The sequence below is a fragment of the Amblyraja radiata genome, chromosome 4 (genome assembly GCF_010909765.2).
Source record: "Amblyraja radiata isolate CabotCenter1 chromosome 4, sAmbRad1.1.pri, whole genome shotgun sequence".
Taxonomy (NCBI): domain Eukaryota; kingdom Metazoa; phylum Chordata; class Chondrichthyes; order Rajiformes; family Rajidae; genus Amblyraja; species Amblyraja radiata.
Genome location: NC_045959.1, coordinates 38892347 through 38914637, shown reverse-complemented (window position 1 = coordinate 38914637; position 22291 = coordinate 38892347). Strand labels below are relative to the sequence as shown.

The 22291-nt window shown below is 44.5% G+C and overlaps 1 non-coding gene across 1 annotated transcript; it reads right to left on the bottom strand.

Moving 5' to 3' along the window:
- Nucleotides 1-577: 577 nt before the first annotated feature.
- Nucleotides 578-733, bottom strand: LOC116972681. Its single transcript, XR_004411871.1, has one exon. It is a non-coding gene; the product is annotated as a U1 spliceosomal RNA (small nuclear RNA).
- Nucleotides 734-22291: the final 21558 nt, after the last annotated feature.

The following is a 22291-nucleotide window of genomic DNA, read 5'->3' as shown; positions in this document are numbered from 1 at the left end:
CAGAGTGGAGCTGGAATTAAATGGGAAGTTTTCTGTAAACCAGGAATTCCTGTTTTGGTCCTTGCTTGGTAACTGGCATATTCAGTGTGGGCAAAAGCATCAGATCAGCCTGGTTATGTCTTTTTCTGGATCACAGAACCTGAACTCTCAACACATCCAAAATTGTCACCAGTTGGGCCTTCTTGGTCACAGGACATATGAACATGTGACACTTATCATGTGAATGAAAGCCATAGACAACATTGTGACGTTAGACTTTACTTTAATGAAACAGCGCGAAAATAAGCCCTTTGGCCTACTGTGTCTACATCGATCAACAATCACCCTGTACACTAGCACAATCCAACATACTAGGCACAATTTACAATTTTACCAAAGCCTTTTAAACTACAAACCTGTATGTCTTTGGAATGTGGGAGGAAACCGGAGCACCCGGAGAAAACTCACACAGGTCATGGGGAGAACATACAAATTCTGCACCGACAGCAGCCATAGTCAAGATCAAACCCTGGTCTCTGGTGCTGTAAGGCAGCAACTCTACCGATCTGCCATTGTGCCACCAGTTTAAAGGTGCTTTTACGGAACACAATGTCCCCACTTCTACAAATGTTGCCATCAGCTATCCTACATTTGGGGACATCGCAGGTGTCAGCACACCTACAGTGCAATGGGATAGCCTCATCCTGGGAAAACCACCTTTTTAATCATGGTCTCTCCCCTACCAGGTAAGTAAGGAATTACCTTCAATGAATTCTCTGCCATCAACATCCCGCCATTGGTCAACAAAGCCTAACATCGAGGAGCTGGTGGCCTCTTGCTGGGGATTGACTTTGGGAGTTCCAACCGCTGGAGCCTGCAGACTTAACATTATGGAGCTGGCGGTCTATTGGTTAGAGACCGACTTCGGGAGTTCCAGCTGCAGGAGCTTCGACCGCCCCGATCTCCCCGATGCGGGAGATTCGATCGCCGGCTGCGGGGGCTTCGATCGCCCCGACTGCGGATGGTTCGACTGCCCTGCGCGGGAGAATAAGGAGGAAGGATGATAAGACTTTATTGCCGTCCATCACAGTGAGGAATGTGGGGGAGGCGCTGTGGTGGATGTTTATGTTAACTTTTATGCTGTTGTGTGTCTTGTTGCTTTTTCTGGTATGACTGTATGGTAAATCACATTTCACTGTACCTTAAATGGAACAAGTGACAATAAAGAACCATTTAACCATTGAACCTATCATTTACACCATTCTACACACAGCTACATACTGAGGAGGATTTACAGTGGCCAATTCACCACCAACCCGCACATCGTTTGGGATGTTGGAGGAAACCAGAGTAACTGGAGGAAACCCTCATGGTCACAGGGAGAAGGTGACAATTCCAGATAGGCTGCTCCCACAATCAGGATTGAACCCGGGTCTCTGGCGTTGAGAGGCAGTGGCTTTAACAGCTGGACCACTGGGCCACAGAACCTTTTCAAAGGGAATTGAGGATAGGCAATGAAAGGAATAAATAAATCTCTGATCACCTTCTTTCTCCATGCATGCCACAAAGCTGGAGACCACTGTCACTGCAGCATGGACAACATCAGAATTGACTTTCTTGTCCACATACCTCATAGCCAGGAGGTGCTTTCAGCTGACCACCAAAAGTGTGGAGCAAAATTGGATCACAGGTTAACCTGTTGTGTCCTTTGCTTGAAATGTTTGCTGACCAACATGTTTGCCAAATTAATTTCAGTTTCCTCTAATTAATGAAAAGTTGTTGAAACAGGTTCTGCTGCCTACCAGTCCATTTCTGTTCAACCTTTCTTGATTCAATCGACAGAGTAACCTCAACCATTTACACCCTTATTGTAGGATTTCAAGGTTAGTAAATGCCAGCTGCTAGCATTTTTTGTATAGTTCATGTAATGTTCAGAGTGCTTTGAATTCCAAGTTTCTGTGGCTAGAAAGAGTGCCACAAAATAGTGTATTGCTGCAGAAATTACCTGCCACCGCAGATCGATCAGAAGAAATGTCAGAGAGTTGACTGAAAGTGGCACAAGCAACCAGCCAAGCTGAACTTTGCGCTCAGCAAATGACATGCACTCGGCATATCCTCATACAACAACAGGCATGATGCTACAGTTTATTACCGGACTCCTGTTGGATTGGGTCAACAGATCAGAATGCCTAGCCAGGGCAGCCTGCCGGCACTCAGATGATGGAGGAGTCTTGTCAGAAACATCAATGCATTCACATCATAGAAAGCAGACATGTCTTTGACAGCTGATGATCGGGCTAACCACTGCAGTAACTGCCCTTGCCACAGCTCCTTCAGGACAGAGGTTCGTGTCAAGAAAAGAAATGCACTACATCACAAGTCTATTTTATTTTCCCACTATACAATGGGGACATACTCATATATTAAAATCCACATTTTGCCTAGGGGAAGTTGGGGTCTGCACCACAATGTGCATCTCACATATCACGCCACTGCAGGGAGAGCTTTGCAGAGAAATAAAATAATTCTTCACTTCGGCTGAGTGCCTAAAATGGTGCATGTAGAAAGCTGCTTCAGTTAAGATTAATATAAAAAGCCCTGACCAATTGTTGCATTAATATTAAATTATAGATATAGACACTGATTTACAAAACATAAAACAGCATTTACTTCCTGCAGCTTTTATATCTTGGCAAATATATTTTAAACAGATAAGCTATATTCTCTGACAGTACACAGCATAGGCAGTTGACATAAAAATTCATAAAATATATGTTGCATTGATCACTCAATGATTTTCATTCAGGTATTTCCCTGAAATTAATTCACTTTTCTTAATATTGATATATTCTAATGGCACTTAAATTGCATATTGATTAATAAATCTAACATTTCTTTTAATCATTGGATAGTTTTCATTTAAGATTGGGAATAGTACATGGTTCTGTAAAATATAGTATTGCATGACATTTGCATCAGTGGGCACACACCAATATACTGTGCAGGTTGACACAAAATGCTGGAGTAACTCAGCGGGATAAGCAACATCTCTGGAGAGAAGGAATGGGTGACATTTTGGGTTGAGACCCTTCTCCAGAACTGTGCAGATTACTGCACAATGAATATGCTAATTGTTTTTCAGATACTGCTATGAGCAAAACAATGAATGAATAGAATCAAATTTGAATGATTCAATAGTTCTGCTGTAGATATCAATATCTACCTAGGTAGGGTTATTAAATTATTTAATACAAGATGATTATTCATTTGCAGTGGCAAAACTAGCAAACACTTCTTCAAACAATAGCAACTGTTGTGCCCAAAGATAATTATCTCGGTATAATGCTGCAGAAATCTCTTCCGAGTCAGTTGCTTAAGAACAACATGTAGCTGGAATGTAATTAAAGCTGATCAATGATTTGCTTTCAAAAGTTGCACGCTGCATACTCAAACATCTGTAATTAAATCATGCAAAGGAGGAATTCAAAATATGAAGTCTTGAAATGGAGCGCCACTAGATGGCAGTCTTTAACAATAAATACAATTTCATCTTCCTTCTGCAATGCAAATGGTGTAGAGTGAAAAACTTAATACTAAAGGAACTGTCACAATAACATGATTTAATACAAAAAATGAATAATATTATACTTTATGAACAGCAGTAAATTTGAATATTTGTGGGGAAGTCTGGCACACTCCCAGTTTCTCACCACTGGTGATGTCTTTTCTCTATTTTCTTCATCACCATTTCACATCATGCAACAAGGATACAAAATAATGTACCACGGGCTATCATTCATTATTTCTTTACCTGCACTGCAAAATAAATATGATTTTGCCAATAAGAATGCAAATCCTAGCTTTTCCTTAGAGAACATCGCAAATACACTCCTAGTTACTCACAATACCACTCAACTATTCCTCACTGGCTTCTGCTGATCATTTCCCTTCATTCTGACTAGTTTTCCCCAGGCTCTCTTCTTATTAATGCTAACCTAGTCTACATTCAAGTGATAGGCGATCGCTTTTATGAAACATAACACAACAAATACTTCATGTTACAAACGTAACTATTTCTAACTTCATGGATAGCTGAGAAAGGAGAATGCAAGGCACTCCAATAATGTCACAGAAGACAATAGAAGATCGTGCTTATTTTAATCAATGTAACTTTTTCTTCTGGAAGATATTGTTCTTGACGTTCTAACAAAAAAGTGCCTCCTCTTTGTTTTTTTATTAATGCAATTCCATTAACATGCTTGGGTATACAAGTGCTTCTGATAACTGTGTAAAATATTAATCATATTCTGACAGTCTGTTCACCCACCACAGGTCACAAACTGTTGGAGATGTAACTTCCCAGTTTCACATGGAGCCAGTGGAGCGGAGACTCTCCTGTCAAATCAGATGCAAGATTTACACAGACCCACAGCTTTCAACCTGTACTGTTTTGGTGCATCAAAGAAACCTGTCCAAGTGGTAAACACAAGACTCATTTTTATAGCAAAAATAATTCAACCAAATAAAACAACATACCTCATTAATTTCATCATTAAAATGGCCAAAAAATGCCCAAGATAGTTTAGTTCTCTACTGAAGTGAAACTCTTATTTGAATGGTTGAAGACAAGCATCGTCTTTATTTTGTGTCTGTGTTTTACACTTCTCCACGTTATATTTTGTTCATAGAAACAAAGCGCTGGAGTAACTCAGCGGGTCAGGCAGCAGCTTTAGTTTAGAGGTACAGCGTGGAAATAGGCCATTCAGCCCACCAACTCTGCACCAACCAGTGATCCCAGCACATTAACACTATCCTACACACACTAGGGACAATTTACACTTCTACCAAGTATACAAACCAAAGCTAATTAACCTACAAACCTGGACAACTTTGGAGTGTGCGTGGAAACCGAAGATCTCGGAGAAAACCCATGCCGTGGCACCTCCTGAAGGCCTCAAATAGCAACAATCAATGGTTTGATAAGTCTTGATTCCACAAGAGCTATCAGATCATTGAGGCATCACAGCCTCTACTGGTTCTATTCATCGCAAAGGTGGGCATTCATAAAAGTCACGACTGCATTCAATGTACAATCAAATCCTTTAGGCATCTGAAGAAAAGTTCAGGATCTCACACCTGAACAAAGCCTGTAGTGTATCCAATCCCTGCTGTTCTGAGACTTGGAATACTCACGGCACTTATCAGAACTATCTTTGGAGGGATATCACTAACACCGTGTGCGGACGTGGCGCCGACGAACGAGAAGCCGAAACAAAGAAGTCGATGCCAAAGACGGAATGGAAACGAGGCCGAAACGACAAAAAAAAGAGTCCGAAGACGAAACACCGACTAACCGAAAAGCTGCGTCGCCTAAAAGCAAACTTACCGAATGGCCGCACAGTCGAAACTACCCGAAAGGTGGTGTCGCCTACAGGCCAAAGGGCCGACTGCCTCTCAACAGAAAATGCAATAACGTACTTGACGTTACCGGGGGGTGGGACTTGTCAGCGATTGGCCCAGACCACCGCGTCCATCATATCACTGTGAAGGCAGGATCATTGTCCCAAACCTCCGCTCCATCCGACCCGCAACCCACGGAGGTTGGCCGTGGGAGAATGGGGGCTGTCCTGAGCGATGCACACCTTTGGCTGCTTTCAACTTGGTGCTTGGGTTCAGATTGCCCAGTCACCTATGGCTTGTGTGGGAAAATGAACCCCACACTCCCGTCTCCCCTTCTCTCTCCCCTCTTCTCTCTCTCCCCTCTTCTCTCTCTCTCCTCTTCTCTCTCTCCGCCTCTCCCTTCCCATCCTCTCTCCCCCCCCCTCTCTCCCTCCCTTCTCTCTCTCCCCCTCTCTCTCTCCCTTCTCTCTCCTCCTCTCTCTCCCCTCTTCTCTTTCTCCTCTCTCTCCACCCTTCTGTATCTCCTCCTCTCTCTTCCCCTCCTCCCCCCCTCCGTCCCTTCTCTCTCTCTCCCTCCCTTCTCCTTCCATCCCTTCTCTCTCCCCCTTCTCTCCCCATCCCCCTCTCTCTCTCCCTTCTCTCTCTCCCCTTCTCTCCGCCTTCTCTCTCTCCTCCGTCTCCATCCGCAGGAGCGTCCCACAGTCACTGACCACGATGCACCGCCATCGTAACTCAACCCCCACACTAGCGTGATTCCCCCCTCCCTCCAACCGTGGTCAGTGACTGAGGGGTGCTCCCGCGGGTGGAGACGGAGGAGAGAGAGAAGGTGGAGAGAAGGGGAGAGAGAGAGGAGAGGGTGGGGAGGAGGAAGAAGGGGGAGAGAGAGAAGAATCGAGAGAAGAGTGGAGAGAGAGGAGGAGGAGAGAGAAGATGGGAAAGAAGGGAGAGAGAGAGGGGAGAGAGAGAAGGGAGAGAGAGAGGGAGAAAGAGAGGACCACAGTCAGTGCCTCCCTTGAGCAACTCCACAGTATGCAGACCTTAAATGCACTCAGCTGGCCCCAGTGGGCAGGCCATGCATTTGACATGTCACGCACCACACTTTAGTCCAAAATCCATCACTGCATGGTGGATCAAAAAACATGATTCAAGAATGTTCTCACACTCTCTTTGGAAAAGATGTGACACGCCTCTGTAGCCTGGTGCTCTGCCCGGAAGTTGACTTGTTTTGTCTGGATGGATGGAGTCCAGAGGCCGCAAAGAGTGTTGAGAGCGGCACAGTGGTGCAGCGGTAGAGTTGCTGCCTTACAGCGCCTGAGACGCTATAAGTCCATCCTGGCTACGGGCTGCTGTCTGCACGGAGTTTATACGTTCTCACTGTGATTGCATTGGTTTTTTCTGGGTGCTCCAGTTTCCTCCCAAGACGTAGAGGTTTGTAGGCTAATTGGCTTCGGTAAAATTGAAAACTGGGAGACCAGGATGATCACTGGTCGGCCTGTTTTTGTGCAAGTAAAGAGAAGTCAGGCAGTGTTTTCCCAGTGGCAGACCCCTCTGTAGTTACAACAATCAGATGTGTTCACTTTATTGAACGTGGTCACCATTAAGGTTCGGATTAATATATCCTTCCCTTAACGGATGTAAACAATGTTTGGGCTTTGAGTCTGAAGCTCTTCATCATCAAGTTTTAGCATTCAACAAAGGTACTGTTACCTTTGAGGCTTTGCTATATTTAAGTTAGGACATCTTGACTACTTGGTGATCAACTTTACAGTAGCAACACTGTACTGGGGACATCTGTCTGTCACTATAAGACAGGTACAGCACTGGGGCACATCTCTCACTATAACACCAGTACAGCGCTGGGGGCACAGGTCTGTCACCAACACTGCTGTAGTACTGTGTCATTGGTCTATCACCATTACTATACCAAGGACATGGGCCTGTCACTGTTATGCAAGTACAGTACTGTGTCACATGTCTCTCACCAACATTGGTGCAGTAGTGAGGCATGGGGCTGTCACAATACAACACAGAAACTGCACTTGGGAAAGAGGTGTGGCATTGTATAACACAGGTACAGTACAAATAGGTGTTGGTTTGTTAGCCTACTGCTGCTGGACTAACCAAGCCCTAGCTATAGTGAGAAGATGAGCAGGTTAGGTTTTTATTCCTTGGAGCATGAGGGGTGATCTTATAGCGATGTACAAAATCATGAGAGGGATAGACTGGGTAAATGTATAGAGTCTCTTGTACAGAGTCGGCGAATCAAGAACCAGAGGACATATGTTTCAGGTGAAGAGAGAAAGATTTAATAGGAACCTGAGGGGTAACTTTTTTACACAAAGGGTGGTGGTGTATGGAAAAAAGCTGCAAGAGGAAGTAGTTGAGGCTGGTACTATCATGACATTTAAGAAACATTTAGGCAGGTACATGAATAGGACAGGTTTAGAGGGATGTTGGCCAAACATTGGCAGATGGAATGTTTAGATGGGGCATGTTGGTCAGAAGGGACAAATTGGGCTGAAGGGCCTGTTTCCATGCTGTAAGACTCTGTGGTACAATACAGATGAATAGTAAGATTAAATGAGAACTTACCAGTTTGAAGTTTGATCTTTATTTTATGAGGAGTTACGATGAGCGATTACGTGAAGAACTCCGCCAGTCCGCATGCGCGTCAATCTTCAAAGCAGCGGTGTGAAATCACAGATAACAACAATTGAAGTAACATAGTATTATTAGAGAACTAGATCTACCAGGTGACCTTTATGATATGAGGGCTGGGAGCTGTGGGCACGTAATCGCTCATCTTAACTCCTCATAAAATAAAGATCAAACTTCAAACTGGTAAGTTCTCGTTTAATCTTTCTATTTTACTTCGGAGTCACGTGAGTGATTCCAAGAAGATTTCAAAGCTCTGTGATTTCATGCCGTGGATACGAATCCAGGCATCTCACACTGCATCAGTTGACCCAGGATGAGTGAGTAATAAACAATGCATTGAAACATGGCATAAATTTAAACATGTTGATGATTTAATTAACAAAAAGGAAAAACAATAGCAAACCCTTTCTCCCAGGGGGAAGCTATGAAACAGAACCTAAAATAGAATGGGCAAATACCCCCGGTGTGGCAAGCGGTTTATTATAGAATCTTTGAAAAGTCAGTTCATTTGACCATCCTGCGGCCATGAGGATATGGTCGATAGGGACGTCCAGTGCCCTCACTGCTGACGTTGATGCCGCCCTGGTGGAGTGAGATTTAAAAATGTCAGTGTCTACTCCCGCACACACCGGAACCTGTTTCAGCCATCTTGAAATGGTCTGTGCCGACACTTTCTTATGCGGCTGTTTGTGACTGATAAATAATGCTTGCTCGGAGCCTCTAAGGCTCTTGGTGACCTTGATATATTGCTGTAAGTGTGTAACTACACACAACCTCAAGTCAGTGGGGTATGCCGTAAAAATAAGCTTGAACCCTGACACCCCTGGTCTGCTCTGCTTAATTAAATCATAAATGTAAAACGTTATGTTATTTACAGATGACACCATCCTGTCCAATCGCAGCTTCTGCAAAGCCTGGACCCGTTGCGCTGAAACCAGCGCCTTGAGCATGAGCACCTTGAGAGTGATTTTAGGCAAAGGCAGGGATGTGGCTGGAGCCCACTGGCGATTTCTGAGTACCTGGGCCTGGGGGGATTAGAGTTAAAAATACACTTCATGAACCAGGATATTAAAGGATGAGAGCCAACAGAATGTTGTTCCGACCTCAACCATAAGTATGAAGCCAAAGCACTCCTGGCACTATTGATGGCACTGTAGCTTAACCCCTCATCAAAATATAGGGTTGAAAGAAATTCCAACATGTCTGAGATGCGTGTTGTGTGATATATGTTCCCCCGTAAGCAGAACACCTCCCATTTCTTGAGATGAGAGATGTACTGTTTTTTGGTAATATCCCTCCAGGCTGCAGTGATCACATCCACAGTACAATCGGATAATCCGAGCCCCAGGTATGGCCTCCTCAGAATCCGTGAATTAATAGATCAATACGGTCACGCAATGGATGTTTCTCCCCAGTCACAAGGTGCACCAGTAGGTTCCTGCATTTCGGGACAGTCATAAGAGGCTGTGTTATTATTCCCAAAATGAGTGGGAACCATAGGCCAGTCAGGTACAACCAAAACACCTGAGGCGGAGTCCTGCTTGATCTTGACCAAGCACTGACTGATGAGGCAAAATGGGGGAAATGCATATATAAACATTCCACCCCAATGTAGCGAGAATGCATCTACCGCCACTGCCCCTGGGTCTGGTTCCCTTGAAACATACTTTGGTAACTGGTGATTGAGTCTGGATGCAAACAAATCGATATCTGGTACACCATACCGAGCGACAATGTCATTAAACACTTCATGATTCAACATCCATTCTGTGTTGTCATTGAATTTTCGTGACCTGGTGTCCGCCACCATGTTGAATCTACCTGGCAAGTAGGTAGCTGAAACCCAAATGTTTCTTGTAATACACCAGTGCCAAATAAAGTTATCCAATTTATCACAAGATACCGACTTGATTCCACCCATGTGATTAACATATGCCACTGCCGTAGTGTTGTCAATCTGAAGCTGAGCATGCAAGTGATGCATACCAGTACAATAAGCCTTAAGCCTTAATACCATGTGATTGAAGAATAAATGCCTCATGCATATTCCATCTGCGTCTGCAGCTAGATATGGTATCAGTAGCACCCCATCCTAGAGCACTGACAACAGTCTGTAAGACAACTGAAGGTCTCTCAATCAGAATTTTACTGGAGCAACGCCAAATGTTTGCGATCCACCACTGTAATTCAGCAATCGCTTCAACTGGTAACTGCATGGGCCTATCGAAGTGACCTGCATGTATTTTGAGTGCCTGCTCCTTTGCACGTTGTAAATTTTGATAATGCAAAGGTCCAAACTGTGCAGCTGGAAAAGCAGCCACTAATTTGCCAAGTATGCTAGCCACATGTCGAATTGAAGGTTGTTGCTCAACCATGAGCTCATTACAGCCTTCAATTAGTTCTAATCTCTTAGATTAGATTAAACTTTATTAAAAATAAAGCAGAGTCACAGACATGTGAGTTGAGTTAATGGTGAATCCCAAATAATCAATAACTCTAATTGGAATCAATTTGGATTTAACTGGATGGATGAGAAACCCCAATCTCTCAAACATGAGTTTAGCAGCTGAAACAGATAATGCAACTGCTTCCTGAGTCTTCCCTATGATTAAGATATCATCCAAATAACCCATTGCAATATGACCCTGAGCCCGCAGTAGCCCCAACACTGGTTTTAATAGTTTTGTAAATAATCTAGGGGCCGAGGTTAAATCCATTAGGCAATGCTTTAAATTGCCATTATTGACATCCAGCTAAACTTCAAATATCTCTGATGATCCTTATGAATGGGTACTGAATAATATGCATCTTTAAGATTTATACATGCCATATAACATCCTCTGGAAATCAGTTGTTTGGCAGTAACAAAAGTTTCCATTTTGAAATGTTTACACTGCACAAAGGGGTTAAGGCTCGTCAAGTCTAGGATGATTCGACATCCCCCATCCTTCTTTCGCCTAGGAAAATATTAGACACAAATTGGTGAGATTGGTAAAACGACTTCTCAATTACCCCTTTTTTGTATAACTTTTGAATTTCAGCTTGTACATCCAAATTCTCCTGTTGTGAAAAAAACAATGTCCGGCGTGGTGTATGCTGTGTGGGTCGATGCAAATTGGGAAGGAATTAAATTCGCAACCCTTGTATACTGTGCAGTATAAACAAATCTGATGTTATCCAATACCATTGAACACAAGTGTAATCTCCCCCCAACCTGTAACTGGTCCACACATAATATGTTTCGAACAGAACCAGACCCACCTACCGCCATGGTTACCGGTGGATATTTCTGCCCCCGAGTTTTCGGGGATAAGGACATGTTCGCCTGTGCCACTGTTGGAGTGCGCCAACTGCGCATATTTGTCAATGGCCGGCTTGGTCCTTGGCCTGAAACAGTTTCAGAGAGCCGTTTGTAGGAGTGCTGCCGCCGAAGCGAAGTCTTGCTCGTCGCCGGGGCTTTGATGAGTCCGACCATTCATCGAGCTCCTTAACTCTTTTTGAGAGATCTGCACCGAACAGCAAATTCGGTGGCTGAATATTGCTGGGTTTGCACAGCGCCGCGAACTTGGGATTGATAGTAGGTCGAATGGCACTCTTTCTCAGGCAATTTATTTCAAAATGTGCATTGCATATTAGGGCCAGGGCATCCTGCTGTACATTAGACAGGGGCCCTTCATCTACTGGCCTGGCGAACGCTGTGATGCCCGAGGCGAGTAGCTTCAGTATCTTCTGGAGCCTCACCTCTTGAGCTCTGATTCCTACGCCCATGTGACCCCAGATGGCATGGTTAACAGTTGGCACTTTGAGCAAGGCACAGGTAGCAGGAGTCTCATAATTTTTGGATATTTCCTCCATTGTGTGCTCCTGAAGCTGGCGTGAGTCCAGGTAGTTTATACTCGCGGCCAATTCTTCACCCAGCGGTTCCCCTGTTTCGTCCGGGATGGCAAATTTTAATGCCATGACTGGCACCTCTGGCTCGCGCCCTTCATGCCTTGAGGTATGCTCCATGGCTAAACCTACGGACTCGGAGTCAGAATAAAACTGACCCCGAATGCTTTCCTCCTCCGAGAGGGAGACATAAAGCAGCCCTGACACAGGTGCCGCTGGCGCGGGCCCCCGAGGAGATGTGCGCTGATACAACTCCTCCTGTTGGAACATATCATGGTGGAGCATCCTCTCCATCAGGAGCTCCATCCTGGACAAACGTCCACTGTAGGAGGGGAACCCTCCTGACCCGACTCATCCGAGTCAATGGGTCTTGCAGACTTGTGTGTGGCTTTCCGCCCCAATGGTGCAGCCACGGTGCTCTCAGGAGGCACAAAGTCTGAAGTCACTGGCCGTACCGCCAGCGACTCTGAAGGTGAGATAGACGGCCACCCGCTACCTGCACTCCCGCAGTCTTCCATAGCTGCTCTCCCGGCGACTCGCCTTGACTTCACCTTAGACGCTTTCTCCGTTGACTCAAACTTGCACCTGTAACAAGAATTACCGACCCAAGAAAACGACCTCCGACTAAGTTTCAAACACTTATCTGAGGGTTTTTAAACTTACCGCTGAAGGAGCAACGTGCCTGCCAGCCAGTAGTTATGCAATGCGTCAGACTAATGACGTGCATGCGGACTGGCGGGGTTCTTCACGGAATCACTCACGTGACTCCGAAATAAAATATAGGTATGTCACTGTATAGCATAGATGCGGTATTAGTCGATAGTGGGCTACTACAGTATAATGCAGATGCAGTGCTGGCAGGTACACATTTGCCGTGGTATAAGATAAATTTAACACTGACCCTTGGGCTATCATGAATTGGACTTTGCTAGCTTTACCTTGCAGTAAACGTTATTGCCTTATCGCATTATACGTTGTAAATGGCTCAATTGTAATCTTGTAATTCTGCTGACTGGATAGGATGCAAAAAAACCTTTTCACATATGGCAATAAACTAAACTGAAGTAGGCTGTAATATTCTCCAAGTTACCATGCTTGCCTTGGCTTACAGTACCTTGCAGAGTTTATTCTTGTGGAGACAGGCATGTGTACTTTAATTTGAGGGATTCCTAGAAGAAGATCACACTGCAAAAGACTATGCTTTTTGAGGATGGATGGATGGAAATGTGTTTCGGCTTCCCGAGTAGAAGTAGGAAATGGTTGTCCTCTATGAGAAAGTTGTGAACAGACAGGTTTTTGAAAAGCAATCATACAGCTTTTACAGAGAGTCACAGGAGACTGCAGATACTGGAATCTGAAGGAAAAAAATCAAACTGCTAGAGGAACTCATTGGGTCAAACGGAATCTGTGAGGGGTTGGGGAGGATTGCTGATATTTTGTGTCAAGGGTAATGTGGAGTTTCAACCAGAAACATCAACAATTCCTTCCCCCTCCTCCTCCACAGGCACTATTCGACCAACTGAGTTCCCCCAGCAGTTTGTTATCTCTGCGTTTTCTGGAGCTTTGTCTGCATGGGCTTCCTTTAACGTAAAAGCAGTCTTTGAGGACTACTTTTAGGCATGGAAACAGGCTATTCAGCCCATCTATTCTGTGCAGACCTGTGGTCACATTGTACACTGGCACGATCCTCCACACACGAGGGACAATTTACACTTTACAGAAGCCAATTATCCTACAAACCTGGAATGTGAGAGGAATCCAGAGCACCCAGAGAAAACCCATGTAGTCAGAGGGAGAACGTACAAACTCCACACAGACAGCACCTGTAGAAAGATCAAATATGGGTCTCTGGCAGCAAATCTGTCACTGTGCAACTGTGCCACTCCTATTATTGAAAATCAACAGATTTCTGGAATTGGTTACTGCCTGATTCTTTATTATATTTTCTTTATCCTTTTATATTGTTTCAATAGTTACTTGAGACTATTTGGCTCATTGAGATTGTATGTTCCTGTCCACAATAAACCTAATGAATAAAACATGTCCAAAGGACAATCATTCCCCTTTTGGTTTGGAATACAAAGTTTTCAGCCCTCTGCTACAGGGCTATTGCATAATTTACCTTGTGTAAGATCAATGATGTCTCTTTTTGCAACCCATCTGGGCATCTTTGCAAGGATGTAATTTTGTCTTATGGAATGGAAAAGAAACTGTGCACAATTAAATTACATATGTATAGATGATAATAGTACCCACAAATGTATTTCAGCAATTTTGGAAGGCACGATGCAATTCCAAAACTTTATTTCAAAAAAAGTCTGAGGAATGGTTTCATTTATAGCTATTACTAGACGAAGTGGGACCCGTTGGGCCCCAGCTTCACACAGGAGGGCTGGTCCCCAATGCAATATTCCACCTCTCCACCAATTCCAATATTGCTGGCCAGTGGGGGGGGGGGGGGGGGGGGGGGACTTTCTGGAGTGCTAACATGGGTTTTGTGGCCTGAAGGGACTTGTTTCCAGAGGGCTAGTATGGAAATTGTGGGCCGAATGGATTCTTGGGCTGGCAGCTCAGTCACTGAGGCATGGCAGCTCAGTCACTCAGGCCTGGCAGCTCAGTCACTCGGGCCTGGCAGGCTGGCAGCTCAGAAACTGAGGCCTGGTGGGCTGGCAGCTCAGAAACTGCCAGAAAATCTGCTGAAAATAGGTGACAGACTCTGTGAGAGAGACGGGGGAGAGGGTAGACATTTTCATCTTTTTTTACAGATCACAGCAATGAAGGAGGAAAGTCTATCCTTGCGTAGATCTCTGAAACGCTAGTATGGGTGTTGTGGGCTGAAGGGACTGGTTTCCAGAGGGCTAGTATAAACATTGTGGACTGAATGGATTCTTGGACTTGCAGTTCAGTGAGTCATGGCTGGTGGGCTGGCCGTTCACTAAGTCATGGCTGGTGGGCTGGCACTTCAGTCACTTGCAGCTGGTGTGGTGGCAGTTCACTCAGTTACCCCTCCTCCTTTCATTCCCCACTTCTGGTCCTTGCCATTCCCCTCCCCCCTACACATTCAGTCCATCTCCCCTCAACCTCCGCCCCATGCACTCTTAGTGGCTCTCCGACAGCGCAGCCATTCCTGCCTATTAAGTACCCATTGTGATGAAGAATACGCAGAGATGGCAAGGGGAAAAAAGATTTATTAAAGTTTAAAATGTGAATGAGTCTTAAAACATTGCAAGTCCAACCTCACAGCACTCCAAGCAGATGCAGGCGGCAAGCCGAACCTCACAGCACTCCAAGCAAGTGCAGGTAGCAAGTGCAACCTCACAGCACTCCCAGCAGAGTGGGGCCAGCAAGTCCAACCTCACAGCACTCCAAGCAATGTGCAGGCAGCAAGTCCAACCTCACAGCAAGCACAGTGCAGGCAGCAAATCGAACTTCACAGCACTCCAAGCACTCCAATAGAGACAAACACACAGGGACACACACACACACACAGGGACACACACACAGGGACACATACACACACACAGGGACACACACTCACAGGGACACACACACACACAGGGCCACACATATACACACAAACACACAAAGACACACACACATACACACAAACACAAACACACATACACACAAACACAAAGACACACACACATACACACATACACACAAACACAAACACACATATACACATAGACACACATAGACACACTCACACACAGCACCAATACTAAAATGCCAAGTATCTTCAGAACGTGGTAAGCATACTGAATCCTTTTACTAACCATATATTCTATGTAAGTAATTTGAAAATAAGAACACAGGTGTGTCCAAACCAAATGATTCAAATGTTTAAAGCCATTTTTATTCTGAAACACTCCTCTAGAGCTGCTGCTACTGCAAAAATGTGCTTTAAATAACTTTCAACAAACACACACACACACTCGCCATATGTATGGCAGTAAGCTCTTTTGAATTACTCAAACAGTTCAGGGCGACGTCTCCACTTTGGACCTTCCACGCTCAGCGCCACCTCTGAACTCACCGGAAATGATGCAATCAGCACCACCTCTCCACTGACCGGGTCACAGAATGAGTGGCAATTTTGCATTAAACACAGTCCTGATCTAAGAAAACATTTATTCACGGTTTTTCCTTCCAAAAACTGTTGCACAGTAAGCCACATTTAAAATGCAAGCCACGTTTAAAATGCAAACCACATTTTAAAATAAAGGCACAGTTTAGCGGCACAGTCAAAATGCACACTTTTCAATTAGCAGCACAGTCAATAGGCACACTTTTCAATTAGCGGCACAGTCAAAAGGCACACTTTTCAATTAGCAGCACATTCAAAAGGCACACTTTTCAATTAGCGGCACAGTCAAAAGGCACACTTTTCAATTAGCGGCACAGTAAAAAGGCACACTTTACATTTTCAAAGCAAATCACCTTTTGCATTTTCAAAGCAAACCTTTTGCATTTTAAAAGCAAACCATTTGCATTTTCAAAGCAAACCTTTTGCATTTTCAAACCAAACCTTTTGCATTTTCAAACCACACTGTGACCTCTCGCTCCCCCATATTGCAGGGACTGAGGCAGCCCACACTTCTCGGTTTTATAGTCCCTCCCCCTCCCACCTAAAGGGGCGAGGCCTTCATGCATGATTGACAGGAGGGAAAATCTCAAAATTTTTTAAACATTAATAAGTCTTTTATTTTTCATCGATGGGAAAAATCCTATTGTCCTGCACAGCAAAGGGGTACTCTGAGTAAGATGGCCAAGAATCAGAGCCGTAAATTTTTCTAAACTCAATGTGCAGTGCAAACAGGAAGTGGTCAAGATTTGAGTTTTAATTATATACTGTAGATGAATTGTAGCATCATCAACAAGGTCAGTGTTTGTTCTTCATCCCTAATTATCCTTGGGAAGGTTCGTAGCAATGTTTGTGAACTGCACTATTTTGCAATAATGTTCACATAACACTGTTATTCCCTGATTTAGAACATGAATCAATTTCTTGATTAGTACAGGTGTCAGAGTTATGGGAAGAAGGCAGGAGAATGAGGTTAGGAGGGAGAGATAGATTGAATGGCGGAGTAAACTTGATGAGCTGAAGGGCCAAATTCTAATCCTTATGCACTTATGACATGGCAAAGACGAAGGGATGGTGACATATTTCCAGATGTGAATCAGTAGAACCTGAAAGAACACTTGCAGAAGATGGCATTCCCAAGTAGCTGCTACCATTGGGTAGCGCCATGCGATGGCAGCCTCGCCAACAGTCTGTCTCATCCTTTTTTTCTCGTTGTTTTAGTCTGTTGGGGGGGGGAACTTTAAAAATAATATCTTTCCTCTAAGGAGATGTGACTTTTTCCATGTCGTATCTCTGTCTGCACTACAGCCTAACATTGAGGAGCTGGCGGCCTCTTGCTGGGGATGGACCTTGGGAGCTCCAACCGCAGGACTGCGGTTGGGTACGACAGATGGCACAATGGGCTAAGTGTTCGGCTGGCAACCGGAAGGTAGCCGGTTCGAATCCCGCTTGGAGTGCATACTGTCGTTGTGTCCTTGGGCAAGACACTTCACCCACCTTTGCCTGTGTGTGAATGTGTGTGAATGTGTGTGAGTGATTGGTGGTGGTCGGAGGGGCCGTAGGCGCAGATTGGCAGCCACGCTTCCGTCAGTCTGCCCCAGGGCAGCTGTGGCTACAGAAGTAGCTTACCACCACTGAGTGTGACTGAGGAGTGAATGAATAATGCGATGTAAAGCGCCTTGAGTATTAGAAAGGCGCTATATAAATCCCATCCATTATTATTATTATTATAACATCGTGGAGCTACCGATCCCTTTGTCAGGGATCGACTTCAGGAGTTCCACCCATGGGGACCTGCGGCGTAACATCATGGTTAAGGATCGACTTCGGGACTTTCAACAGCAGGAGCTTCGATCGTCCCGATCCCGGGAGCTTCAATCACCGGCTGTGGGATCTTCGATCGCCCCAACTGCGGAAGGTTCGATTGCCTCGACCACAGGAGAAAAGGAGCGAAGAAGATAAGACTTTATTGCCTTCAATCACATCATGCTGTGGTGGCCGTTTATGTTAAACTAGACTAAGTGGGACCCGTTGGGTCCCATGTTCACATGGGAGAGCTGGTCCCCCAAAGCAATATCCCACCTCTCCACCAATTCTAATATTGTTGGCCAGTGGGGGAGGGGGCTTTCTGGAGCGCTAGTATGGGTGGTGTGGGCTGTAGGGACTGGTTTTCAGAGGGCTAGTATGGACATTGTGGGCCGAATGGATTCTTGGGCTGGCAGCTCAGTCACTCAGGCCTTGTGGTCTGGCAGCTCAGTCACTCAGCCCTGGTGTGCTGGCAGCCCAGTCACTCAGGACTGGTGGGCTGGCAGCTAAGTCACTCAGGCCTGGTGGGCTGGCAGTTCATTCACTCAGGCCTGGTGGGCTGGCAGCTCAGTCACACAGGACTGGTGGGCTGGCAGCTCAGTCACTCAGGCCTAGTGGGCTGGCAGCCCAGTCACTCAGGCCTGGTGGGCTGGCAGCTCAGTCACTCAGGGCTGGTCAGCTGGCAGCTCAGAAACTGCCAGAAATTCTGCCCAAAACAGATGAGAGACTCTGTGAGAGAGAAGGGGAAGAGGGTGGAGGATCAATTTTAGTCATTTTTCGTCTTTTTCTGCAGATCACAGCAATGAAGGAGGAAAGTCTATCCTGGCCTGGATCACACAGGGAGTCAATGAAGGGAGGGAGAAAATACTGGGGTGAGGTTTAATACTTGCAAAGGGAATAGCACATGTCTGATGAGCCGAAGGGGCTCTTTAAAAAAAAAATCTCAGCGAAATCTCAGTGAAAGGCATTTTTTCCAGACTTTTCCTGGCCTGGCACGGGCCTTTTGGGCTAAAATGCTCCTCCTGGGCTAATACGGGCATTTTGGGCAAAAGTGATTGGTTTCTTGGATAATTGGGGGCTTGTGGGCCAGAATTAGTGGTTTCAGGCAGGCCAAACAACTCATTTCATTTCAATTTCAATTTCAAACACAGGGCAGGCCAATCAGTTAATTGCATTTTCATTTCATTTCTATTTCCATTGCAGTTTCAAGCACAGGGCAGGCCAACCAGCTCATTGTATTTTCATTTCATTTCCATTTCCATTGCAGTTTAAAGAACAGGGCAGGCCAAACAGCTCATTGCATTTTTATTTCATTTCCATTTCCATTGCAGTTTGAAGCACAGGGCAGGCCAAACAGCTCATTGCATTTTCATTTCATTTCCATTTCCATTGCTGTTTCAAGAACAGGGCAGGCCAAACAGTTCATTGCATTTTCTTTTCATTTGCATTTCCATTGCAGTTTCAAGCACAGGCCAGGTCAAACAGCTCATTGCATTTTAATTTCATTTCTATTTCCATTGCAGTTTCAAGCACAGGGCAGGCCAAGCACCTCATTTCATTTTCATTAAGGGCTAACAAATCATTTATTACAAGTACATTGCAGACTCACAGTTCAGTTGATTCACAGCTTAGAATCACAGTTGTGGCCTCTCCCTCACGATCTTCCAGACTGACTGACTCACGTCCAAGCATCCAGGGTTTTATAGTCCTGTCCTCCCCCCGAAGGGGCTTTACCTTCATCGTGGTGATTGACAGGCGAGAGGACCAATCAGCTGATCTCAAGATTTTTTTTTACACTCATAACTTTTTTATTTTTCATCGATCAGAAAAATCCTCATGGCTGCCTCAGTGGATGAGGACTGTGAGTAAGTTGGCCAAAAAATCATAGCGATATATGGTGGCATTTTTTCTTAAATCAATATACAGCGCAGACAGGAAGTGGTCAAGATAACCATGAGACTTTTAGTTATATAGATTTTATGTTGTTGTGTGTCTTGTTGCTTTTTCTTAGGAGGACTGAAATCAAATTCCTTGTAGTATGTTCTTCTTACATACTTGGCTAATAAATGTCCTTGTAATCAATTGTCCTTCTTAGTAGTTAAGGTTTGGAAGGAGCTATTGGATAACTGGTGGGTGGGTAACTGTAGGGCAATTTGTGGAGTGTGAACACTGCATCAATCTGCAGTGGCTGAACCTAAGTTCCTCAAAGCTGCAGCATTGACCTCTTGACTCTTATACTCAATGCCCTGACTAATGAAAGCAAGCATAGCACACCACTTCTTTACCACTTTATGTACTTGTGTTGCTACTTTCACAGAGCTGTGGATTTTGTCCCAAAGATGTTGTGGTATTAAGGGTCCTGCCATTAACTGGATATTTGGCCCTTACACAGTTTCATTGGTTCTGTGATGACTGGGGGAGCCTTGTGTGGCTCAAATACTCTGTCACTGGTTGGGAATAAGGTCTTTGATGGAGTAGGCAGCAGGGCTGTTTGGGAAGAGTTGCACTCATTCCACTGTTCACACAGCACCTCTGTGTGCTCTTGACACATGAACTCGAAGTTCTCAATACCATGCTTCTTCCCCAGTTAGAGCAGCCATGGGCCAAGAATTCCTCAGTGCCCAGAAATATTGCACTTTTTCAAGGAAGTTAGAGCGCATTTTGAATCTCTCTCGATCCATCTCTTCCCATGACAGAACTCGGAACAGATCATCGATTTCAGGAGATAAATGCAAAATTCTGGAGTAACTCGGTTATTCTCAACATTCTCTAACTTCAAGTAACCCTTGCTTTCTCTCTCTCTCCAGTCCTCCGCCACCACAGTTCTCAGACTAGTTTCACTGTCCTTCCAATTAATTTTCGTATGCCTTCTTGTCATCTTCCCCTCAGTTAACAATGAACCATTCTACATTTCCTTACCATTGTCTGCTTTGATCTTTCGTTTTCACACCTTACACATTCATATCTCTAGGCTCCCTTTCCCCTGACTCTCAGTCTGAAGAAGGGTCTCGACCTGAAACATCACCCATGCCTTCTCTCCAGAGATGGTGCATGTCCGGATGTTACTCCAGCATTTTGTGTCTATCTTTGTTTTAAACCAGCATCTGCAGTTCCTTTCTACACATATAGTTTCACTCTCCTTCTGATTAATTTTACTGATTGTATGCCTCCTTGTCACCTTCCCATCAGCTAACAATGAACCATTCTACATTTCCTTAGCATTGTCTGCTTTGATCTGTTGTATTCACCTTACCCTTCCATATCTCTAGATTCCCTCTCCCCTGACTCTCAGTTTGAAGAAGGGTCTCGACACAAAACATCACCCATTCCTTCTCTCCAGAGATGTTGTCTGTCCCGCTGAGTTACTCCAGGATTTTGTGTCACAGAATATTAATCTTCTGTCCAAGAGCATCATTGCATGTCCTCATGCATGAACATACATTGATTTGTGAAAAATGCAGGCTACAAATTGGATTAATTAGCACATGTTTCTCACACAAATTGCATATAACTGTAGAAACAAGGAACTGCACATGCTGGTTTACACAAAAGCACATAATGTGCTGGAATAACTCAGCGTCAGGCAGCATCTCATTATTTTGTGTCTATCTTCAGAGGAAACCAACATCAGCAGTTCCTTCCGACACAACTATTTCTGGAGGCTGGCTGTGGGACCTTGAGCTTTGTGACGTGTCCAACAGTGTTGACTGAGGATAATTAAGTGGTGACAGAAGATAATTAAATTTATTTATCTTAAATCATGCTAAGTCCTTGGTTCTGACTCAAATAAGCAAGAACATGAGTGAGTGATGCCCTTTCAACACCCTCTGCTGGTCTTAAAAATAGTATCTGCGGGCTTCTTTGAACGAGCTCCATTGTCGATTCTCCAATCATTCTTCATTTACACATCAAATCGTACCTTAGCCACAGCTCAATGTCACCTACACTGGTTACATGACCTATTCATAATTACCTGTCCATTAAAAGACAAATCATTTCCAAGTAAGATTAGCTCAGAACATAATATCTGAACAAGTCAATCATTTGGCTTTGCTTTCATTCAGGAGAGAAGTTGATGGCGGAGCTAGATTTGCCAAATGACTTCCCGTGGAGTTGGAATAATGGTAGCGGGCTATGTTGAAAGCTCAATGCCGAATTATCGGGAGTATTCCTGGGTGGCCCATAACATAATTATGAACATAAATGCAATAAAAAACAAAAACTCTATTCCATTTGAATGTATTTAAATGATAAGAAGTAAAATTAATGGTTATTTTACGGTGGGAGTAATAGTCATAGAGTGATACAATGCAGAAACAGGCCCTTCGGCCCAACTTACCCACACTGACTAACATGTCCCATCTACACTAGCTCCACCTGCCTGCGTTTAGCCATATCCCTCCAAATGTATCCTATCCATGTACCTGATTAAATGTTTCTTAAATGTGGCGATAGTACCAGCCTCAACAACAT